The following is a 25,247-nucleotide window of genomic DNA, read 5'->3' as shown; positions in this document are numbered from 1 at the left end:
GCACACAGCACATAGTAGATACTCAATAAATACAATTCTGATAAAGAAGGGAACTGAAGTTTCCTGACCCCAGTCCAGAGCTCTTTGTACTGTGTGACGACACATCTTTGGGCTTTCAGACATGATGTGAAGCCGTCTCATCTTCCTCAAGTCTTCCAGATGGCTGGAAAGGGTTTCAGATAGATGCTGGCTTGCTCTATCTGGGAACACTCAGCTTAGCAATGCCTGTGAGCTAGAAGAAGGGGAAAGAAATGCCCTTCTGGATATGCAAAGTTGCATGTTATCCATGGGTTAAAAAGAACATGTCAAAAAGACACAGGTCAAAAAGAACATGTTGGTCCTACATCACTTCAAGAGTCTCACTACAGGCTTGGAATAGCTCCCTCCTCTTCCTCATTCTGTTGAGAATTCTTCAGCTACAGAACTAGGCCCAGCCTTGGCTCCTCTAAGGCAAGTCACTACTTCTCTATGTTATATTTATTTCTAGCTTTTCATGATTATAAACAACTTTGCAATGAATATCCTTGAAATGAAATCTTTGAATTCATTCTTAAATTTTTTTTTGATTAGGCTAAATTTCAAGAAGTAGAAATAATGAGTGGAAGGGAATGCTCATTTTTAAGGTTTCTGATGAGCATTGTCTAACTGCCAGAAAGTTTTATGCTTTATGCTTCTATCAGTCATGTATAGAAAAGCCAGCCATCTACCAGCAGCAGTTCCTCTCCTTCTGAAGGCATCAATTGTCAGGCAGTCATTCTAAGGGTCTACAACTTCCTTCCTTTCAAAATAATAGCCCAGTAACTACCAACCCGAAACAAAGATGAGGGCAACTGATGCTAACAGGCCTTGATGCCATTACTTGATTATAAGTTTCAATCTGAAATGAATGAGAATCACAGATTCTGTATGTGTCAAGGAGACATTCATTAAAAGCTTGATAAGTGAGCTCTGACATGGTCCCCTGGGCCCAGCTGGAGCCGTAGGGGCTCATTCTTGACTCCTTATTGTTCTCCAAAAAGTCATCAAGTCCAGTCAATTCTACCTCCTAGACACCTCTGTGGTCTGCCTCCTCTTCCTAATCACCTTTTCAGTGCCACTGATCCTGTCTTAGTCAGGTCCTCATCTTTTTCCCCAACCGACTGCCTTGCCATCCATTTCTTTCCTTCTACCCCTTCAATCCATTCTCCACACAGCTCCAGAATGATTTTCCTAAATGCACATGACTGTCACAATCCAATCTCATCCCTTGTTTTTACACCTGTAATTATAACCTAGCACCTCCCCCCAAGTGCTCGATTCCCTCTTTTCCATGTCCAAAGAGAACTTCAAAAGTGTGATTTATTGCCAGGAAGCCCCTTATCCACAATTTCCTATTTCCTTCTCTCCAGGGAACCATAGACTTAGAAACCATTGCAAGGGTAAGGAAATGGGAGACCTCATGCCCTTGTCATCAATTCCAGGAAGCCTAGAGCACACCCTCCTTACAGCCCAGGTGAGGGACCCTTTTACGTGTCCTCATAGCACACTGTCCATACCAGCTCTCTGAGTTGTGCCTGTTTGTCTTCCCATCTTCCTCAACTAGTCTGTAAACCCCTTGAAGGCAGGGGTGAAGATGTCTTCATCTTTCTATCTCTGCAAACTATAATAGTGCCTGACATATACTACATCATTGTTCCATGGGTATCTATTGAACTAATTAGTGAATAATTGGTTTTAGATTGGAGGAAGCCTTAGCGCTGGTTGAGAAAACCCATTGGTAATGACTCTCTCCCCACCACATGTAGACTGGAATATCAGCTTCCCTCATTCACATCCATGTAGCCTGGGTGCCTTCCCTTCAAAGAAAACTCCCTGAAGAGCTATTTTAATCAGTCCGTTTCCATTTTGATAGACAACACCTCTCTTTTTCTGCCCTATCATTTTATTTTTGTGGGAGAACCAAGCCAGGGAGTAGATAATGCAAACTCACACTTGTGTAACATGGCAGTATTTGAGAGCATATTTGCTTCAATAACTATTTTAAAAATTGCTATCACCTATTGAGGAGCTTACTATGTAATGGCCTGATTTAACCCGTTCCATGCATTTTTTTTCTTTGATGCCTTACATAACCCTAGAGTTTATTTTAGTTTCTATAGTGCAATTCTTGCCACTGATTTACAACCAAAAACCTGAGCGGTGAAGAGGTTAGAAATATGGCAAATGCCATTGACATTTATAAACAGCTCCATGCACAATCCAGCTAGTGGCTTCTGTACAGGAACCCCGAAGCTGGCTGGGTGGGGGCCCAACTCAGGCATCCTAAGGAAACAGCTCCCTCTTTAGGCAGACTCCAGGAACAGCAGGGACTCCAGACACACAGCTTCCAAAGCATGCTAAGCACCTACCGCTTGGAAGAACGTTCCCAGGTACCTTGTGGGCCCCTTCGAATAGCTTGACTTAGGGTGGTGGTGGTGGTAGGGTGTGTGTGTGTGTTTTCATTAAGAGCTCATATTTTATTCAGGACTGTGCAATTGAAAATTGGCTTTGGTGACTAGAGTTAAGTTTCACATTATCTCAACTCTGTGACTTTGGAATTTCTGACTGTGAGGAAATATGATTTCTTTTCCTTTTCTCTCCAACAGGATGAATAATAAGGCAGAAGAGGATTTGGAGATGAAAGCAGAGGCTGTGGAGGGAAGCAGCCTGCTCCCCCCCTTGAGGGATACGGTGATCTCTATGAGCCTGATCCCAGGGTAGGGGCCCTTTGTTGACAAGAGCAGATGGGGAGGAGGGGCTGGGGTGTGGGGCCCTCGGAGCAGACCCCTCACAGCACCTGAAGTGCAGCCTTGGAAGGAGGGGGAGTGAGAAGGTCAAGGAACAGAACGGGTCATGACCTGAGCAAATATGAAGGCCCAAGAAGAAAAGCACAGGTGGAGTTTTCCCTTCTGCACTTGAAAGCACTTGGTTAGATGTTCATAGAATCTATGATTTGGAACGATTTTGAGGTTACCAAATCCACCTCCAAATTCTGGTCCTAAATTCTCATCCACAGCATCTGAGACCAGCAGTCCTCAAAGAGTCCATATTTACTTTCTTTTAGTGACAACTTTACGATGTATACACTGAAACGATTTACTGTGTGGAGAGCTCAGAGTTCATAAGGCTATAGCCAGGAAACAGACTTTGCTGTCAGGGGCCCTCAATGACACGGCTTACAGCCCTTTTTTGTACCAGAGTGCAATGCACTTCAAAAACCAGATCAGCAACTGATACTAACTCCTCTCTGAGGCCACCTGGATGGCCCGAGGGTGTCCACATGCCCTTCCAGTGATGCAAACGCGTAGTGGAATGTGCCCTCTTTCTCACTGACACACAGGCTGCGGAAGGTGAGAGTGAACTTTAGACTCTATTGTATATTACTGAGCAAGTTCCTTTTATCTCTGGGCCTCACCATTCCCACCTCTGAATCAAGAGGTTTGACAAGATCAAGTTGTACTCTACAGTCTATAATGTGTCCAGGGTCCAGCCCCTCAACTTGTCTTGGACCACTGCTCCTCTTCTGTGTGCCATATAGGGCACCCAACAAACATTTTGTTTGAACAAAAAATTCACAGCTAAAAACATGTTTGAAAACTGCTGGACCAAATGATACCTGCTGTGATTCACTTATTCCACAAATATTTATTGAGCACTTGCTGAGTGCCAGGTACTGTTCTAATGCCGAACAAACAATGGTGAGCACAAAACAGATTCCCTTGTGTACCATAAGTTATAATTCTATATCAGGGACATTTGACCTTGTACCTTGGACTTAGAGGCCATATCCTCATCCCCATCGGTGACCGGGATCACATACTTCTGCAAATACTTAATGGGCTGCTTAATAGTTGTGCCACTTCCCTGACACCTGGTTGTTGAATATATGGTGTTCACAAAGTCCCAAACACAATTTTCCATTTATTTCCCAAGAATTAGGTCAGTTGACCTGACAAAAGACATGTGTATGTTTTCTTCAATGATTTGCATATTCATAGGAAAATTCTTTTGAAAGGTATAAAAATGTTATCAAGACAAGTAAACCTTACCTGATGGATATTCTTTATTGAAAAGAATATGATTTCATGGAAAGAAATAACAAATGTGTCATAATGATTTGGTTAGCATATTATTAGTGAGGCTACTTGTAGGTATTTTGGGGGAAAAAATAGATTCATCGAGGCCCTGCTCTATGGCATATATTTTTCTGGGTGTGTTCACATGCCTCTTTTGCCTCATTTAATTAGTCACACCTCAGAGCAATCCTGCAAGAACTATTAACCAATTTTTAGAGATAACAAAACTGAAGTTTAATAGCTTTCCGAAGTTCACACAGCTAGCAAAATGTCCAGATTCGAAATCCACATCAGTCTGATTCTAAAGCCTGTTTTTGCTCTTCTCACCACATGGCTCAGCCTCCCTGCTTGCTCAATATCATTTGTTCCTAGTTCTTTGCAATCACCTTTTGGCACGTTGCTGAGTAAATCATTGGAAAAACCAAGTGACATTGTATCATTTCAAAGGTCACTAGTGGCTTCACTCACCCTCTTTTCAACAGTGAAGGAGCAAGCATGTACATTCCCTGCTTCGGGACTCAGGAATTTAGGAATTCCAACAAGTCACCATTCCCCTCTGGCCTGTAGATATTTTTACCTGTTCTAGTTAGCTAGCAAGTTTGGGTTACATTGAGGATACAAAGCTTTTGAAAAATATGATCATATAACAAAGCAGTTGAAGTTTCGCAAAAAAGAATAATAGTTTTTTTTTTCCCTAGATTATCCCATTTGTGTTTTTTCCCACCCAAATAAATCAGGGATGATTGAACACTAGTGAGGTATCTCCTCAAGATCTTCATAATTAAGACTATTCATATATAATTTCCTTGAAAAATGATGTAAAATCCAGATAATGGTGATTAATTATCAAAAACAATTTTCTTACTGAATTTTTCTTTGTAAGCAAAAATAGGCTTCTCTCTTCTAATTCTTATATTAGCGTACATACTCAGGTGACTTCCAATGCAAACATTCTGTTTTTACACTTGAACATTGTCCCACATTGCCCTTTCCCCTCTCCAATTTTTAAATTGCATTGTAAAAATCAATGGGAAAAACCCAGGATAGTCAAAACAATGTTGGAAAAGAAGAACAAAGTTAGATAACTCACACTTAGTAATTTCAAAACTTACTACAAAACTACAGTCATCAAGATAGCGTGGTACTGGAATAAGTATATAGATCAATGAAATAGAATTGAGAGTCTAGAAATAAACCTTACATTTATGGTCAATTGATTTTTGACAAGGAGTGCAAGATGACTCAATGGTGAAACCATTTCAACAAATGGTTTTAGGATAACTTTATCCACATATAAAAGAATGAAGTTGGATGCCTACCTTACACAATATTAAAAAACTAACTCAGATGGATCTTAGACATAAATATAAGGACTAAAACTATAAATCTCTTAGAAGAAACTCAAGAGTAAATCTTTATGACCTTGGATTAGGTAATAGTTTCTAAAAGTATGAGAGACAAAAGAAAAAGAAATCAACAAACTGAATCAAACCGAAAATTTTATATTTCAAAAGACACCATTAAAAAAGTGAAAAGACAACCCAAAAAATGGGAGAAAATATTTGCAAATAAAGGAACTTGATAAGAGAGTTGTGTCCAGAATATGTAAAGAAGTCTTACAACTCAACAATAAAAAAACAAATAACCTGATTAAAAAGTGATCAAAAGATTTGAATAGACATTTCTCAAAGGAGATATACAAATTGCCAATAGGCACATGAACAAATGCACTACCTTATTAGTCACCAGGGAAATGCAAATGTAAAGCATAATGAGATGTCATTTCACATCCACTAGGCTGTTTAAAATTAAAAAGGTAGATTATAACAAACATTAGCAAAGATGTGGAGATTTTGGAATCTTCATACATTAATGGTGGGATTGTAAAATGGTTACATTATTTTGGGAAGCAGTTTGGGAGTTCCTTAAAATGTTAAATAGAGTTACTATATGATTAAACCATTCCATTCCTAGGTATATAAGCAAGAGAATTGAAAATATATGTCCACAGAAAAACCTGTATAAGAATGCATAGCAGCATAATTCCTAATAGTTTAAAAGTAGACATAACCCAAATGTCCATCAACTGATGAGTGGATTTTAAAAACCATCTTATTGAAGTATAAATTACATGCCATATATCCATACAATGGGATATTATTCAGCAATAAAATAATGAAGTACTGAGACATGCTGCAACATGAATAACCCCCCAAAACATTACGCTAAGTGAAATAAGTCAGGGACAAAATGTCACATATTGTATAATTCCCTCTAATATGATATGCTCAGAATAGGCAAATCCATAGAAACAGAAGATATATTAGTGATGGGGGGCAGGGGTAATGGCGAGTGACTGTTAATGGGTTTGGGGTTTCTTTTTGGGGGGTGAAATGTTCTGAAATTAGATAGTGGTGATGGTTGCATAACTCTGTGAAAATACGTAAAACAACTTGTAGCAGTTTGATATGGTTTTGAATTCCAAAAATAGATATTGGATTATGTTCGTAATCTGGTCTATACCTGGGTGTGATTAAGTTATGAATAGGGCTTTGATTGGGCCACGTCATGAAGGCATAAAAGACATGACAAAGGTCAGAGCTGGAGGTTTTTGATGTTGGAGTTTTGATGTTGGAATTTGATGCTGAAGCCTTAAATGGGAGCCCCAGGAAGAAAGCACACAGAGGAAAGAGAAGCAAGCCCCAGGAAGAGAGGAAACCTGAGCCCAGGAAGAAGCCAGCCCTGGGAAAAGAGGAACCCTGAACCCAGAGAGAAGCAAGACCCTGGAAGAGAGGAACCCAGGAAGCCTAAACTCTCACAGACATTGGCAGCCATCTTGCCTCAACACATGAAAACAGATTTTGGTGGGGGAAGTAACTTATGCTTTATGGCCTGGTATCTGTAAACTCCTACCCAAATAAATACCCTTTATAAAAACCAACCAATTTCTGGTATTTTGCATCAGCACCCCTTTGGCTGACTAATACACCACTGAATTGTACATTCAGTGGCTTCAAAAAATGGTTTTAGGATAATTATATAGTATATGAATTATATCTCAAAAAAGCAGCTTTTTAAAAAATCAGTAGTAATATTTTGTAACAAGTATGAGTGAAGCATATATGACATAGCCCAACCATATCTGTCTTCTATTCTTCTTGTGCACCTAACTAGGTTTTCTTTTCCAGAATCCCTTCCACCTAAGTATGGCCAGGTGACTGGGTTCTACCCAGTGGAATATAAGCTAAGTGAAATACATCATTTCAAAGCCTGGCCTATAAAAACTTTCTAATAAAGAAAGCTCCAAGAAAGCAGGGTGATAGAGCCATAAGGTGGATGAAGCCCGAGTCCCTGAATGAATGTGTGGGGGTCAGAGTTCATTGAACTATGACATGAGTGAGGAATAAATTTGTATTGTCTTTAGAACTGAGTTTTGGGGGTTGTTGTTTTTTTTTTTTTAACAACCCTTAACTTGCCCTAACCAATACAATAAGTATGAAAGTTATGATTCAGGATCTCTGAAAATTTTCTTAAGAACCATTTATCATTTTTAACGTATAATACTAACCTTATAGAAATTGAAACATTATTGGAATTCTTTGAGGACAGGCTTTACCCTTGAAAATCTTGTGTACAAAGACAATCAAATTTGTCTGCAAAGCAGTTGGATAAAATCACAAAATGACTGGTATCTCTAGTAGTAGTATATAAATATGAAAACATTTCAATATTTTATAGTATTAACTTCCACATCAACTGGAAGAAGTTCAGATGTGGTATTTATAATTCTTGTAAGGTTGTATACCATTGGCACCCATCCTCACCAATATTCTGCCGCGGTTACTTAATAATTTCCAAAAAATATTCCTAGAAACTTTATGTTTTGTACCCCCAAGTTAGCATCAATAAGGTCATATGATCAGACAAAAAAAATCTTATTAGCAAGTGTTCTGTGGTTCATAATAGGAAAAAACCCATTAGTTACTCATCTAACCCCACAAATTGTCAAAGTTAACAAATTTCATATTTAACTCTAGTACTTTTTAAAAAACCATCTTATTGAAGTATAAATTACATGCCATAAAATTCACACATTTTAAGTGTACAATTCAATGATTTTTTTTGTAAATTTGCAGAGTTGTTGAACCATCTCTACCATTTAGTTTTAGAACATTTCATCACCCAAACAAGATCCTTCACTTTTGTTTGCAATCTCTATTCCTTTCCCCAGCCCCAGGCAACCACTAGTCAACTTTCTATCTCTATGGATTTACCTTTTCTAAGCATTTCATACAAATAGAATAGAATCATACAATATGCAGCTTTCGCACCTGTCGTCTTCCATTTAGTATAAGGTTTTTAAGGTTCACCCATGTTGTAGCATGTAATAATAGCCACCATTTATTGCTGGGTTGTATTCCATTGTGTGAATACACCAGAGTTTGTTTATCTACTCACCAGTTAAAGAGCATGTGGGCTATTTCCATTTTTTGGTAATTACAAAAAAAAAACCCACATCATAAACATTAGTGTGAATATAAATTTTCTTTTTTTTTAAGTAAATGCCTTTTGGGTAAGAGCAATTGCAGGATTGAATAGTAAGCATATGTTTAACTTTATAAAAACTGCCAAACTGTTTTCCAAATTGGCTGCACTATTTTGCATTCCTACCAGCAATGTATGAGAGCTCTAGTTGCTCTGTATTCTCAACAGCACTTGATATTTTCAGGTTTTAAAAAGTATCTATTAATTACTTTAATAGGTGTGTAGTAGTTTCTCGGTGTTTAAATTTCCATATCCCTAATGATTAGTGATGTTGAGCATCTTTTCGTGTACTTATTTGCCATATCTATATATTCCTTGGTGAAATGTCTGTTTAAACCTTTTGTCCATTTTTATTGAGTTGCTCGTTGTCTTATTGTTGAATTGTAAGATTTCTTTACGTAGTCTGGATAGAAGTCCCTTATGAGATATATGATTTGTAAATGTTTTCTCCCTGACTGTAGGTTGTCTTTTCCATATTCTTAATGGTCTTTTGAATCACAAAAATTTTTAAGTTTGAGGTCTATTGGTTTTTTCTTTTATGGACCATGCTTTTGGTGTTTTATCTACAAACTTGGCCTAACCCAAGGTCATAAAAATTTTCTCCTATGTTTCTTTCTAAAGTTTTATTGTTTTAGCTCTTATATTTAGGTCTGTGGTCCATTTTTAATTAATTTTTTATTTGGTGTGAAGTAAGGGTCCAAATTCATCTTTGTGTATCCAATTGTTCTAGCCTTCATTAGTTGGCTATTAGTTGGCTTCAACCATTAGTTGAAGGGATGATTCTTTCTCCATTTAATTGCTTTGGCCCCTTTGGTGGAAATTAATTGGCCATCAGTCTTTTTCTGGACTTCCAATTGTTTTCATTGATCTGCAGGTCTATCCTTATACCAATACTCTAGTATTAACTTTTGAGAAATACCTTTCTATCATAGAGGCAACTTTTTGATACTAAGTGTAAGCCAAATCTATCATAATCGCAAGGCACAATATTTTGCCCAATACCTTGAGTTTCTGGAACAATAACTGCTTTTTTATAGTTCCTTGCACAAAATTAGGTTTGAGCAAGGTGGGAATTAGAGATAAAGTCTAAATGTCTGGAGCTATGACTATGTCCTATTGAATAACACATTATTTCCTATAAACTACCTTTTTTTTTTTTTAAATGTCAGATCTATTTAAGATGTGAGGTTGGTAGAATGGGGCTTCCTGTTGTAGCAGAAGGAAGTTGAAGAAAGTGATGTTCTGGTTACAGAGAGACTTTTTCCTTCCCTTGTACAACCCCACTTTTAAAGACACTTTTATAATAAATTTCTTTTCTGTAACACTGCAATCTATAGGGCTGACAACAAGCTTGTATTATTGAATATAATATAAGAAGTATTACCAAATTTTCTACTTTGAGCAACATTTATATCACTATTATTGACTCTAAGATGCCATTAATTGTAAGATGTGCCATTATTTCATGTATCACCCAGAAAGAAAAGGATTTACAATTAAAAGGCACAAGGCCATCAATTGAAAAAAAGATGCATACTAATTTCAGAGACATAAAAATTGTAAAAATCATGCATCTTAAAACTGATGAAATATTGTACATTAGGGATAAATGTTACTCCTGAATTGTCACATTCCTAAGCAAGTTCTCTGTATAAATGTATTTTCTTCTCCTTTGTTTTGTATATATTTTAACAGTAAAATAAAATTTTATAGTAATTTCAATGATTTTTAATGTATTTCAGAGGACTTTGAAAGTGAGATTACATTTAGACAGCTTTAGACATGTAACAGTACATCTTTGTCTTGATGAATCATTAGCATTTCTTTAACCGCGGGGAATCTCATCTTTTTAATCCGTATGTATCCATACTGTTATGCCTACTAGTTTGTATTTTTATGAAACTATTTATCTAAACATCGGTACTTCTGGAATTGATCAATGATTTATAGCAATCCTGGGAGAGCATTCTTGAAATCTGGGCAATCCCAGAAAATTTGGGAGGTACTCTCCTGTACCATGGCCATTAGTCACTGGCGAGACTGCTAAGAAGCCACAAATTCAGCCCTCTGTGGAACGTACATTCCAAAGTGGAAGAATTGCCAGATGTGAATAGGGATTATCGTTGTCTCTAGGCCCAAATTCCTACTGTAAGGCTGGACTGCACGTAGGCAGTCAGAGCAGTTGCTGCTGCTGTTGTCGGGTCAGCCAAGGAGCATTGAAATCGTCCTCACTACCCCCAAATCTCTCTCTTTCTGGCCTGCCCCAGTGCCTGGTATCACTGCTTTGAGGTGAGGAACTACTCCAGAGAGTCCCTGGATGATACCCATTAGCATATAATTTATTTATTAGTGGAAAATAGGGTATTGCGGGGAGAGAGGAGAGGCTGGGGGTACCAGGTCATCTGGTTGTCATGAAGCTGATACATTCATGCAGTCCACTTTAAAAAAGAACAGGGGTAAGTGGGGAGCAAGAAACATGGGCAAAATTGGAACAGCAAAGCTCTTCAGATCCTGAAGCTGCTCTAGAGGACACCTCAGCGCTATCCCTCATGGTCTGCTTAGACTCCTCATGTCGAATCTGCTTCACTTTGCACATCTCTCTGTTCCATGCTCACCATGAACTAGCCAATCTCCATTGGATCCTCTAGTCCAAGTTCTGAATAAGCCAGAGTTCTTGCCCTACTACATCAACCTAGTTGGGAAGAGCCCTTCCCCCCTGACCACATGATGGGCCACTGGATGGGCCATAGCCAGCCTATGGATGGTCAAATCTTGGGCCAAATGCTACCTTGGACTGATCAGTGGCCAGTCGATGACCACTTCCATCCCAGAGCCGTTTCCCTCAGTAGGGGGCTCCAGCTAGAAGGAGATATTGAGCAGGGTGGACACTGCTCTTGTCCAGAACTGGCACTATCAGAGAGATTGGGGAGGGGGATAATAGAAGAGGCTGGCACAAGGAGAGGAAGCAGTAGAATAGGCAAAGAAAGGGTACCATAGATAAATTATCTTTGAGATACTGTAAGTAAAATGCTTTACAAACCAACAGCTCTGAAGACTCCTTTCAAGACTAAGGAATTTTTACAGGTATGCCATTTTGCATCTGGACAACACATAGCAGCTTGTATTGGACAAAAGTTTTTCTTGTGACAAATGAACATAATGTCTTAGCCTGGGATCCCGCCAAAGCAGAATCTCAGACCAAGTCTTGTCTGCAGGTGGTTTGTTTGGGATGTGATCCCAGGAAGCAGGTGAGGGGCAAGGAAAGCAAACAGGAAAAGAGGAGAATCACTGGTAGGATTCTTTTCGGATTCAGCCCTTGCACTTAATTTCTCCAGGGCCTTTTGAGGAATCTTGTGAAATACAGAGGGAAGCATTGATCCATTGGTCAAAGGGGCTCCACATTTCCATGTTTCCACATGAGTGTAGAGCGGCTATCTGTGAGCCTCCCACCTGCAGGTCAGAGAGGCAGTGACAAGTATAACCACAGTCTTGTTTGCACCTGCAGGAAGCTGGTCCAGGCCTTCAAGTCCAGTGTGGGGAGTAAGAGGTGAGACCACAGAGATTTTAAAGTAAATAAGAGACCTATGACGCATCCAGTCATTATCAGCTATGTTGGTAAACCTCTCTCTTGAGAAGGAAACACATTTTCATTAGTTCCTGGGTGTTTTCTTCCATTTGGCGTGCAGAAATCTTATCTTGATCAATTCCCTTCATTTCCAAGGAAGAGTACAAACCCACACTTTATTTGCCTGTTCCTGTTTGAACTTGGACTCTCACTTAGGAACGCCTCACACATACACACATACACTCATCAGAGTACTCATCACCCAGCCACCACTGGGTGCACGCTTCCAGAAGATGCCATTCACACATAGTCCATGGAATTGCACAGAGCCAAGGGTTAAAAGCATTGGCCCTGCTCAAAATATTTCTCCTGGATTTTCCTACTGACCATTTAGACATCCACTTTAAGGGGGAAAAAAAAAAAAAAAACATTTCCACCAGGAGGTATATATCCTCATATCAGTCCCATGTCCTTTTATTAAAATGCTGCCAGTCTTATTAAAATGCAAGCATCTCTGAATGAAAAGTAATCAGTCATTTTCATTTTGGTAAATGGAAGAATCAAGTTCTTGAAAAGGTGGGAGTGGGGAAGGGAATGAAGGCACTGAGTACCAGGGAAGGACAGAGAATGGGAGAAAGAGATAGCTGGATGGTGCCAAAGACAAACTTCAGTTACTTTATAGTTGGAGCTGAGACTGACCTTCTTCAAGCTAGTTCAGATCTAGCTCACTGAAGCTAGAGCAGTATAATTCCCTAAGAGTTCACGTTCTATACTTGGCATCAATCACATTGCTTCATCTATGCCGTTATGGAAACTTCAGAAGCTACATGTTATGAGAACTTCAAATCGAAGGGTCTTCTCCAGGAAACTCCCCGAGAAAGCCCTTGAACGTCATCACACATGAATATTCAAGGTTTCTGGAGCCATTCATAGTGTCTCAGAGTTCCTTAAGCAGGTTACAGTTTAAGGTCATGCTATTACAGATTCGGAAAGACACAAATGAACAGATAATCATGTACCAAAAGCAGGTTGTTGGATGCAAGAGGAGGTAAGAGCAGGATTAGAGAAATTAGAAAGATTATTTTAGAAACCGAGGAACCAGGCGTGGGCAAACCAAGGCCAAATCTGCTCTGACACCGGTTTTTCTAAAGTTTTATTGGAACACAGTCATTTACATATTGTCTATGGCTACTTTTGGTATAAAGGCAGAGTTGAATAGCTATTACAGAGACTATATGGCTTGTAAAGCCTAAAGTACTTACTATCTGGTCCTTGCATAATAAGTCTGTCGATCCCTAGATAACCTTACCTCTGTGTGTGCTCTTACTCCTGCTTTGCTTTCCTTACAGGGAAGAGATTTACCATTGTTTGGGAATCTCAATGAGGTACCATCTCTTGAATTTTCAACTGATTTATCCCAGAACAGGACAGTGAATTTAGACACACACTTGCCCCAACCTCTCCATTCGAGGACCTCTTCCTGGAAGGGCAGCAACATTTAATCCACCAGTCAGCAGATCAGGAGCATCAGCAAAGTGCCGGGCACAGCACTGGGTACTGGGAACATAAAGATGAGTAAGCCATTCTTGGCTCACATTTGGCAAGTACTAAATTAGGCCATTGTCTTATGTCAGCGGTGGCCATAGAGGCCACACAAGACAATTGTTGTCTGAGGCTTACTCCTTCTTCCCTTGTTCTCTCTCTCTCTCTTTTTTTTTTAAATCTCTCTCCCTCCCTTGTGTCCCCATCCTCCTTTCCTCTCCTTGCTTCCTTTCCTTGTTGCTTCCTTCCTCTTGCCCACATCTCAGGCTTGCCAGTGCCACCCAGTGGCTCTCACAGGCATTACTCAGACTTGCCAATTGCCCTCAAGGTCGGAAATGACTGCGGGTAAGTCAGGGATTGAGGGAGAACTAGAAGGTTCTAGTGAACCTTTGCAATACCGCTCTGGCTGCTTGAAGCACTAATATGAACTTTTAAAGTCATTTACACCTTAGTATAAATGAAGAAACCCAGGATAAGTTTGTTGAGGAGAAAGAAATCAGGAGCGTCCTAAATGATTAAGATTACAGAAGTTACTGCATACTCCTCTGAGCAGAAATTATATTTCAGGGATGTTATTTAGATAGTATATGATTTGAATGTCATAAAATGTGCAATGATGAATTCATGCCTTTAACCTAGTTTATTGAGCAGTCTGAAACTTATGATTATAACATGAAACAATTTTATTTTTCCCAACCACCGCGTTTAACCATGCTCTCCTTAATCCTCTTTCCTGTCATTTAATGGCATCTTAGGTGACTCCAACAGGGCAAAAGGGAATTGCCTCTCAGATAAACCCTGCCCCTGCAAAACCATGGTTGCTAGCTCCTAAGATTCCCAAAGTGCTGAGAGGAGATGAGTTGATTCCTTCTTTCTCCCTTCCCTTGGCCTCTGGCTATAAGGAAGGGCCTGCAAGGGGTTGGGTGGCTGGTTGATTATGGTAGGGTTGGTTATGCAGATGTTCGATGAGTTGGTATGCTTATGGGGGTGGGAGGTGGGGGATTCTGATCCCAACTGTTGACCACTGTCTCTAGAAGGATCTGTACTGAGTGCCTGCTGCTTGGGACAATTCTGGGAAAACAGGGCCCAGGCAAATTTATTCTAAGGCAAGGCAGGTTGTGACGCCAGGTGGCTCAGTTAGGTTTGAGTCATCTTGCCTCTCCAAGTCATCCCAGGAGTCTTTCACCCATACTGGTCATTGTGAAATGATGCTTAAACTGTGACTATATCTTTCTCACCTGCCATGATTATTTTTCTCAAGTTTGAATCTAAGGCTTTGGATTGAATTTCAATAGTCTACCAGATTAGTTCAGGGTTGAATGGAGGTTCAAGGTGGCAAAAGTATGTGTGCAAAAGTAGGAGAAGAGCCTGCTGTCTACTGTCATCAGTGATAGAGTAAACCTCATTTCTGGGCAGAACAGTGGTTCTTCGGGATGTAGAAATGTTTGAATGCTCCAGTGTCCTAAATAATCTCTCCCTCTTAGGTAAAAAATTCTACCACAGTAAAGCAGTGTCTTCTCCTCCACAACCTCTCTTAAAATAAAATTCCCATAGAGGGTGTCCTGTGAAGTCTCTAATCACCAATGTGTATGGCTTCTGAGTTGAACAGTACAGTAACAATGGGCTTAGTCCTTTGGAGCCTTCTCTGAAAACTTTAACGGCTAGCATTTATTTTAACAGTTAAACTCACCAATGCAGTTATCAATTGTGAATGCAAAATTTTAAATACTTAAAATCTAGAACTTTTTTTTAAGATTTATTTATTTATTTAATTCCCCCCCTCCCCTGGTTGTCTGTACTTGGTGTCTATTTGCTGCGTCTTGTTTCTTTGTCTGCTTCTGTTGTCGTCAGCGGCACAGGAAGTGTGGGCGGTGCCATTCCTGGGCAGGCTGCACTTTCTTTTCACGCTGGGCGGCTTTCCTCACGGGCGCACTCCTTGCGCGTAGGGCTCCCCCACGCGGGGGACACCCTTGCGTGGCACGGCACTCCTTGCGCGCATCAGCACTGCGCATGGCCAGCTCCACACGGGTCAAGGTGGCCAGCTCCACACGGGTCAAGGAGGCCCGGGGTTTGAACCGCGGACCTCCCATATGGTAGACGGACGCCCTAACCACTGGGCCAAAGTCCGTTTCCCTAAAATCTAGAACTTTTAAAAGATGATAGAAGCAGGAAAGTTGGTTGTGACTTCTGCTTTTCAACTTGGATTACTGAGAGAAATATTGAGGAGTTCCCAATATTTCAGTACCAACCCATAGCCCCAGCTCTAAGGGGGGGGGGGGGGGAATGAGCAGAAGAGATGTGATGAGCATCTGGTCTCCTCCTTTCTGAATGCTACCTTTTCTTCAAACCCAGCTAAAATCTACCTCCAGGGCTATCCTCCCTCTTCTAAATTCAAAACCCTATCTGCTCAAGTTCAGGACCAGGAATGTCTCTCCTGAACCTAGTAAACCTGCTGATTGGGGTATTGTCCAGATGAGATTTATGGGGGTCCCAGCTGCTGTCACTTCTCCCTGAATAAACAGGCTGCCAATGCTGCCGTGCAGGTCCCCCAGCATTTTCTGATTTCCTCTTATGGTAATAGAGGCCTTCTGTGATGGTCAAAACAATACACACACACAAGAACAGTAAACACTATCTGCACAAATCTTTTGGCATTTAAGCCTTTATTGCACTGTGATTTCTCAAATGTATTGCTTTGCTACATAAGTTTTAACTCATGCAAGTCAGCAAAACCAGATGTGTATCATGTTTATCCACCTACATGTAAATTCAACAGCTTTGGAATCCCCACAGTGCCAGGTTCAGGGCCCGACACATGGTATTTGCTCAATTATGTATTAAACGAGTCCATCAAAGGCATTGCATTGATACCTACTTACATAGACAGTCATGTAAGCATCTTTGGGCTCCTATTCTTTGGCTGCCTCTGAAGGACATATTATATTTAAAAAACTGAAAATATTTGACAGCTAAAAAACTAAAACCTTAGTCTCTTTAGAAATCAAAGTCATACAATCAAAGGCGCTCATTTAGCTGAGGTGCTAATTTCACCTCCCATCACGGCTATACTTTTGCTGTCAGTATTGGAATTGGGTGACAATGTTGGCTGAGGGGTGTGCAGTAATGAATTTGGCCTCCAAAAAGAGGTCTGACCTTTGTCTGGGCTACTGGAAGATAACCCTTAAATCATTGGAATTTCCCGTGACAGGACTGTCTTTCGTTATTCTTAGTGGACCCAGAACCACACCTGACCATTTATTCTAGTGAGACAACAGGGAGGGGTCAGCCACACCTGAAGTCTTAGAGGGGACTCCGCCACACCAGAAAGAGCAACCAGGTAATTAGGGGGGTGAGGATTTGAGCTAGGTCTTATCAGCCTGAGCATCCAACCTGTGGAGATAGGAGGGAGCTAGAGATTGAGTTAAACCATGTGGGATTTGGTTCTATTGATTATGCCTGTGTAGTGAAACCCCAATATAAACTCTGGGCGCAGGGGCTCAGAGAGCTTCCATGATTGATAATATGCATTGATGTGCTGGGAGGATGACGTGTTCTGACTCCCCATGGAGGGGTCACAGAATTTTGCATTTGAGACCCTACCAGACCTTGTCTTTTGCAACTCTTTTGGCTTTGTATCTGTATCCTCGTCACGATAGTAAAACTATACTGCAAATACAGTATTTCTGTGAGTTGTTATTGAACCCGCAGGGGTGGAGGGAACAGCCCCCAAATTTGTAGCCAGTTGGTCTGAAGGGTGGGTGGTCTGGGCCCCCAAGTTTGCGGCTGGTATCTGAAGGACAATCTTGGAGAGGATTGCTTTAACTTACGGGAGTCTATCCTAACTCTAGGTAGTTAGAGTCAGAATTTAATTGACTTGTGTTGAAGTCATTTTGCAGTTTATGTTAGAAGTCATTTTAGAGGAGAGAAGGGACCAGTGAAGTCCCTGATCTGGGGTGAAGGGAAGGGTCCCTGGGGGCCATCTGTGAATCGTTCTGTGATTGGGACTATCAGGTATCAGGAGGGGCTTCAGTCAAGAAAATGAATGTCAACTAGGAAAATATCATAGCTAGAAAACGAATCATTAGGTTTGAACCCTGTTTCAGTATTAAGTTGAACCATATAAAATTGCTGATCTTTAACCCATTTTTAAACTATAAAGCAAATTCTATATGTTTTATCTGATTATTAGTCCCCATAAAGTTGAACACATAGTTCTAATTTCCTTCCTGAATGTGTTAACATTATGGTTCTAATTCCATTTGGTTTGAAAATTTAATCACACATGGTAAATCATAACAATTTTAGTACTAATAGAATGCCAGCTATGAAATACATGATTTACCTTTACAAAGTATATTTCTACTTAGAAATCCTTTACCCTTAAAGTATATATCTATTTAGAAATCTTTCCAGCATATATCCTGATCCTCGAAAGAATTTTTGAAATCATACTCCATCATTGGTTAAATATAAGGTCATTTTAAATGGGAAAAACCATTTTTAGTATGTCCCCCAAATTCTTCTTTCTCTCAATGTTTAATTTTTCTTTAAATGCAGGAATTTGTTTTGTTCTCTTTTCTGTATTTTAATTTTGTGGTATATTGTTCTTCTCAGGACGATTGTGTGCCTTCATCCAACCCATTTCCACCCTTACCATTCACACCAGTATGGCCATATTCACCGTCTATCTTCTCTCCCTAACTGAAAATGAAGATAATATTTATTCACTTTTTCTTTGATGAGTGAGATAACAGCAACCCAATAACACCAAAGAGCACAATGTTAGAGCTGATTTCCTCAGCAGTTGCATCATGGAAGGATTTGTCAGTCCCAGGGCACGTGTCCATGGTTCTGATGATTTGTCATCAGGCTCAGAATGAGGAGTTTTGAGTTCTAATCCAAATTATGACAACAACTAATGGAATGCTTTTAGGCCAATTTATTTAACCCTCAAATACCCTTTAAAATTTGAACATTTAATCCCATAATACTTATACTGAACCTCCTCATCCTTATCACCATTTATTCGTCTATTTTAACCAGTTTAGCTGATTTGCCAGATTCCACACAATTTGTGTTGTATCTCTTTCCAGTGTGCCAAATTCTTCAATTCCTTAGTAAATATGGTGGTTTGAATATCCATCAAGAGCAGGCAGAAACGTCTTTCTAAAAACTCCAGAAAGCAAAGAAAGGATTTCAGTAACAGGCCAATTCCTGAATCAAGGAAAAGATCACTCTAACGTGGAAAGATCTCATGGCACCCCAGCTGGTCCCTGCTGCACCACCTGCCTGACTCAGCGTAGAGTCAGCTCATACTCCCACTAAAGATCCCTGATCCCAGTTCTGGAGGGCACAGAGTAACCCTGTGCACATACTAGAAACGTGTATCAGGCCCAGTCTATCTGGTAGTGACCTGAGGTACTCACCATCTCAGAATGTGCCCTGCACGTAGATGGCAGCTCACCGAGCTCACCTGTAGAATGCTGCAGGAGAGCAGTCAGATCGTGCTGCCTGGGGCAAAGGATTGCTGGGTATGAGACATACAGTGCAGTGCCTGGGATCTGTGAGGAAAGAGTTTTCTGAGGTAGAGGGAGGCATTCGTATCCCTGTAAACAGGGAAATTCTAAGGGATTGAGCATGCCAAAGAGGAGAGGTGAGGCATGTGCAGAAAAGATCAAGCTTTGGCCTGGAGTTAGTCTCTCTACTCATTGTATGGATAAGCCCTGAAGAAGAGCATTCACAGGGCAATTTGCCAAGACTGGGGAAGTGTTTCCTTCCTCCCTCCCTCCTTGCCTTCCTTCCTTCCCTCATTCCTTCTTTCCCTCCTTCTTGTCTTCTTCTTCCTCTTCCTCTTCTTCATTAACTCCTGGTATTCAAGGAAATCTGTCATACTTCTAGCTGGATACAAACATAAGATACAGATGCCTCAGAGGCCAAGTTCAAGCACTAAATTATCAAAATATCCAGGTTTCAACAAAAGATTACAAAACATGCAAAAAAAAAAAAAAAAAAAAAGAGAGGGAGTTTCTTTGCAGTCAGTCAAAGGAGAAATTTAAAGCATTAAAAACCATCAACAAGGAGGATCAGACTAGGGACTTTCCAGCCAAAGACTTAAAAGAAAATGACCCTAAAATACTCTCAAAGAGTTAAAGGAAAATATGGACAAAGCATTCAAGAAAATTAGAAAAGTGATAGAAGAACACTTAGAGAATATCAATAGAGAGACAGAAATATTAAAGGAACCAAACAGAACTGAAGAGAATATAATAGAAATTAAAAATTCCTTAGAAGGGTTCAACAGAAGATTGGAGCTGGCAGAAGAAAGAATCAAAGAACAGAAAGATAAGATGATTGAGATCATTCGGTCTGAGAAGCAGAAAGAAGATTGAATGAAGAGAAGTGAATAGAGCCCAAGGAACCTGTGGGACACCATCAAGTGTACCTATATACACACTGTGAGGATCCCAGAAGGAGAACAGAGAACAGGGCAAAGATAATACCCAAAGAAATAATGGCTGTAAATTTTCCAGATTTAACAAAAGACATGAATATACACACCCAAGTTGTTTAGTGAATTCCAAACAGGATAAACTCATTACCCCATGTTGTAATTAAACTGTCAAATACGGAAGATTAAGAGAGAACTCTGAAAGCTGCAAGAGTGAAGCAATGTGTCCCATACAAAGAAAGCCTCAATAAGATCAGATGCTGATTTCTTATCGGAAACCATGGAGACAAGAAGGCAATGTGAAGACATATTTAAAGTGCTAAAAACAAAATATTGCCAACCAAGAATTCTGTATGTGGCAAAACTATCTTTCAAAAATGCAGAATGAATTAAGACATTCCCAGATTGAAAAATAAAAAGCTGAGGGTCGTTGCCACCACTATACCTGTCCTACAAGAAATGGTAATGGGATTTTGCAAGTTGACAATAATGGCATGGGTAAATACCAGTACTGCTTTATTTCTGATTTGTAACTCCATTTTTTACTTCCCACAGGATCTAGGTGGGAAACTCCTAAAACATAAAATAAAATTAATACTTTTGGATTCATAATGTATCAATATGTAATTTGAGATAATAACTACATAAAAGTAGTAGGACAGAGGGGTATAAGAACATAGTTTATGTATGCTATTGAAGTTTTTAAGGGGTATCAAAGCAAACAAGTTTGTTATAGATTTAGGATATTAAACTTAACCACAAAGAAAATATCAGAGAATATGAAAGCTTCATAGAGACAGAAAGTAGAGTACAGGTTACTGGGGGTGGGGGCAAGGGCATTGGGGAGTTAAGGGAAAATGAGTGTAGGTTTTCTTTTTGGGGTGAAGGGAAACTTTTAGTAATAGATAGTGGTGAGGGCACGGCAACATTGTATATGTGAGAGGGGTTGGGATGGGCAAGTGTATGTTGTATATATGTTTCCATAATTGAAGGGAAGGAAGCAAAGAAGGAAGGGAGGGAGAGAGGGAGGAAGAACCTAAAGATAATGACAATTAAATGCAATACATGACACTGGATGGATCTAAGAATGGATGAGAAAAGGCTCAAAAGGACATTACTGGGTTATAAGGAAAAAAATGAAATATAGAATGTAAGCCTTATAGCAAGGTTAAATTTCTTGAACTTGGTAATTGCACTTGAGGTGATTCATAAGTGAATAGCCTTGTTTGTGGTTTTCGTTCACAGGAAAGGTACATGTAAGTATTATGTGTTCAAGGAGTATGATATGTGCAATCTGCTCTCAAATGTTCAGAAAATAGAGATAGATGATAAATCAAATGATACTGCAAAGGTACCAAAATGCTAAAATTAGTGGATCTAGGTTTCAGGGGTTGCAAGATTATGTTGGATCTTTATGGGGCTTATATTTTTTTGCAACTACCGTGTAAATTTGAAATTATTTCAAAATAAAAAGTTAAAACAAACAAATGAGAACAAGCAGGCAACAACAAAACACATATCTAATAAAGGATTTGTATCCAGAATATATAAAGAATTCTCAAAAATCAATAATAAAGCAAACCCACTTTTTAAAAAATGGGCAAAAAAAATTAAAAAGATCTTTCTTCATCTCTTCTTTCTTCACTAAAGATATGTGTGTGGCAAATAGTCCTTGAAAAGATGTTCAGCATCTTTAGTCATTAAGTAATTGAAAATTAAAACCACAAGGAGCTACTACTACACACCTATTAGAATGACCGCCAATTGCTGTTCTTCTACATTGCTGGTGGGAATACAAAATGGTACAGCCAATTTGGAAAACAGTTTGGGAGTTGTTTATAAGATAAAATATACTTGTCATTTGACCCAGCAAGGCTACTCCTAGGCTTTTACCCAAAATACATGAAAACTTACATGTTCACATAAAAACCTTTACACAAATGTTTATAGTGACTCTGTTTATAATCGTCCAAATTGGAAACAGCCAAATGATCTTCAACTGGAGAATAGATAAACTCTGGTGCACCCACACAATGACATACTTACTAATGTGTCTATCAACTGCAATGAATGTACTACACTAGTGAAAGATGTTCCTAATGTGGGTGAATGTGGGAGGTGTGGGGAGCGGGGCATATGGGAATCCCCTATAAATTCTCTGTAACATTTATATAATCTAAGTATGAAAAGGTGGAATGAAAGAAAAAAAAAAGGATCTTTGGATACATACAACAAAGGTGGTCTTGAATGCACCATGCTAACTGAAAGAAGCCAGATGCAAAAGACCCCGTATTGTATGACTCCTTTACGTGGAGGTTAAAGTTTAAAAAAAGAAAAGGCAAAAGGGAAAGAGGAAATTTCATAGAAATGAACAGATTAGTGGTTATCAGGGCTGGGTATGGGGTAGGAGTATTTAAATTTTGAGTGCTGGATCTGTTCTATATCTTCAATGTGATGGTTCTTATACAACTGTGTGTTTGTCGAAACTTAGAACTGTGCACCAAAAAGTGTGACTATTCCTGCATGTAACTTATACCTCACTTTAAAAAGAGGGAAATATGCAATCTCTCTGCCTCAGTTTCACATTTGTCTAATGCAAATGATGCATTTACTGCTACTGAGGATAATATATAAAACTCACAGGATTTTTGTAAACGAGAAAATATCTGGGAGGGCTTTGAAATACTGCACAGTTGCCAAATCACTGGATTTTTCTATCTTGCTTTTATACTGTTACCTTGCTAAGTTATTTATGAAAGTTTGTCCATTAATTCGCTTATCTTTTTGATGTAAATGATCAATAATCTCCAAATGATGGTGTGTTATTTTAAATTTCTTAGTTTCTTTCTTTTCCATCTTACATCTTCTTTCATAGCTTGTTTTTTTCTATTTTCAGGTGTTGGTTAGGACTGTTGAATAGTAGGTTTTGAAATAGTCTCATTCGTAAGGCATCAGTTTTTTATTCCTAAACTCAATAAACATGTTTATAAAACTTCAGAATTAAATATCATTATTGATGGGTTTTGGTAGATACTCTTTATCAAATGAAGGAAGTTTTTTTCATTCCTGGTTCCCTGGAATGTTTTGTCTTGTTTTGCTTTATTTCATAATGAATGGAGACATATTTTACTGAAAGTTTTCCCTACATCTATGAAATGATTATATCATTTTATCTATTAATTAACATTACTTATTTTCAATCAAACCTTAGAGCTGACCTTTCATATTCCTGCCTTCCCTTCTCCAGTTAATCTGTAATCTATTTAAGGGAATGGACTTTGTCTTTGTTACTGTATCTCTATCACCTACCCTAGGTCTGATTTAAACATAATATTTATCCTTGTAATTTAACTCTCATCTTAAGGGAGAGGAAAGCTCTTAAAATATTCTACGGTGGGCTAGAAGGCTCAGAAGAGCTCCTCTCCCACAGGATTTTTCATTGTTTGATTTCAGGATGAGCCTCAACCCATATAGTCACTTATCTCTCTACTGAAGTTTTGGTTTCATGCTTGGAAACTCATTTTGGAGAATGATTTCTACAGAGTTGATATGAGTATAAATAATTTTCCAGGTTTCCCTAGGTCTTTTGCTCGTCTGTATTCTATATTGATTTACTTATCAAGAGTGAGTGTAGGTTGTACCTAGGAGCTTGAAGATTTATTCCTCAAATTTCAGGATTTGAGGAGAAGAGAGAAAAACATTAGTAACAGTTAGAGACTTAGAGCAGAAAGTCTCCATTTGTAACACGAGTGTCCACCCATGTAGTTGGGGGTTTGGGGCTGGCCACCAGCTTCAGGCTTGCATTATTTGGAGTCTCTTGAGAATTTTTCTTTCAGGGGAAATGGGGGGAGAGTGTATAGTTTAATGGTTGAGAACATGGACTTAATACACACGTAGCCCTACGTTCAAGTGCTGACTCTGATAATTAGTAACTGGGTAACCATGGATAAGTCACTTACCCTCTCTCTATTTTTGGTTTCCTCATCTCTAAAATTAGGTTTTGAAGTAGGTGGGTTTGAGTGTCTGACACACAATAGGCTCTCAAAAGATGTTGGCTATTATTTCAATAGCGGTTGCCTGGGCATAATCGTATGTAATAGAATAGGTTTCTCCATGGAGAGGGCACTTGGAGGATTTTTTATTTTGTTTTGATTTAGATTTCTATCATGAAAAAAATACGTAGGTTTTTTTTTTAATGCAGTTATAAAGATACAGAACAAAGAGGATCATGACTCATGTTTCACAATTTATGTAGTTTATTTATTGTTCCATGTTCTGTAATACTTCAGACAGTTATATAATTTCCCCACACTCGTCAATCCCTTCTAGTATGCCAGGATATGACATTGGGAAAATGGGGAAGGAGAGTTTCTGGGGGAGGCATGATCTGTTATATGGAGAAGGATATGCTTTTCTGACATTACTATCCCATCACGTATGTTGGGGGAGTAAAAAACATCCCAAATGCTGACTGATATTTTCAACTATGGTTGTTCTAGTGCTAAAATTCGACAAGAACTTTAGATAATGTTATGAGCCAGTCTCAGCCTGGCCTATTGTCGGACACTGGATTTTAGTCCTTGGTTGGTCCCAGTTGTCCTGACTTCCTAATCTTTCAAGTTCTTGAAGTCATGGCTGGACTTCCCCACTTCTGTGAGAATAATTTTCTCAGATAATGGTTTTCCTGTGTCACTCCCTTTTCTAAAGGCTATGGTTGTTTTCTCTTATCTACTGGATCAGACAGAAATCATCCATGTTTCCATTTAAGGCCCTTTTCAGACTCTCCTGTTTCCATTCCTTTGCTTCCGACCTACCTCCCTGAACCCCCCTAGCCTCATCTCCCAGTGCACTAGCCGTCTTCCAGCCAGAACCATCTGTGTGCCATTTATCTCCTGTGTAAGGCAGTCCTTATTCCTATCTTTTTGACTCCGTGAGGACTATTTCTCCTTCTTGCTCTTCTCCCTTGTTCCCTTTCTGGAACAAGGAGATGAAGAGAATCTTAATCTCTAGGCATCTTGGGAAGACATCTGTAATTAGGTTCATTTCAACCTGT

Source organism: Dasypus novemcinctus, chromosome 6, assembly GCF_030445035.2.
Source record: "Dasypus novemcinctus isolate mDasNov1 chromosome 6, mDasNov1.1.hap2, whole genome shotgun sequence".
NCBI classification, from domain to species: domain Eukaryota; kingdom Metazoa; phylum Chordata; class Mammalia; order Cingulata; family Dasypodidae; genus Dasypus; species Dasypus novemcinctus.
This window is presented reverse-complemented; position numbering follows the sequence as displayed.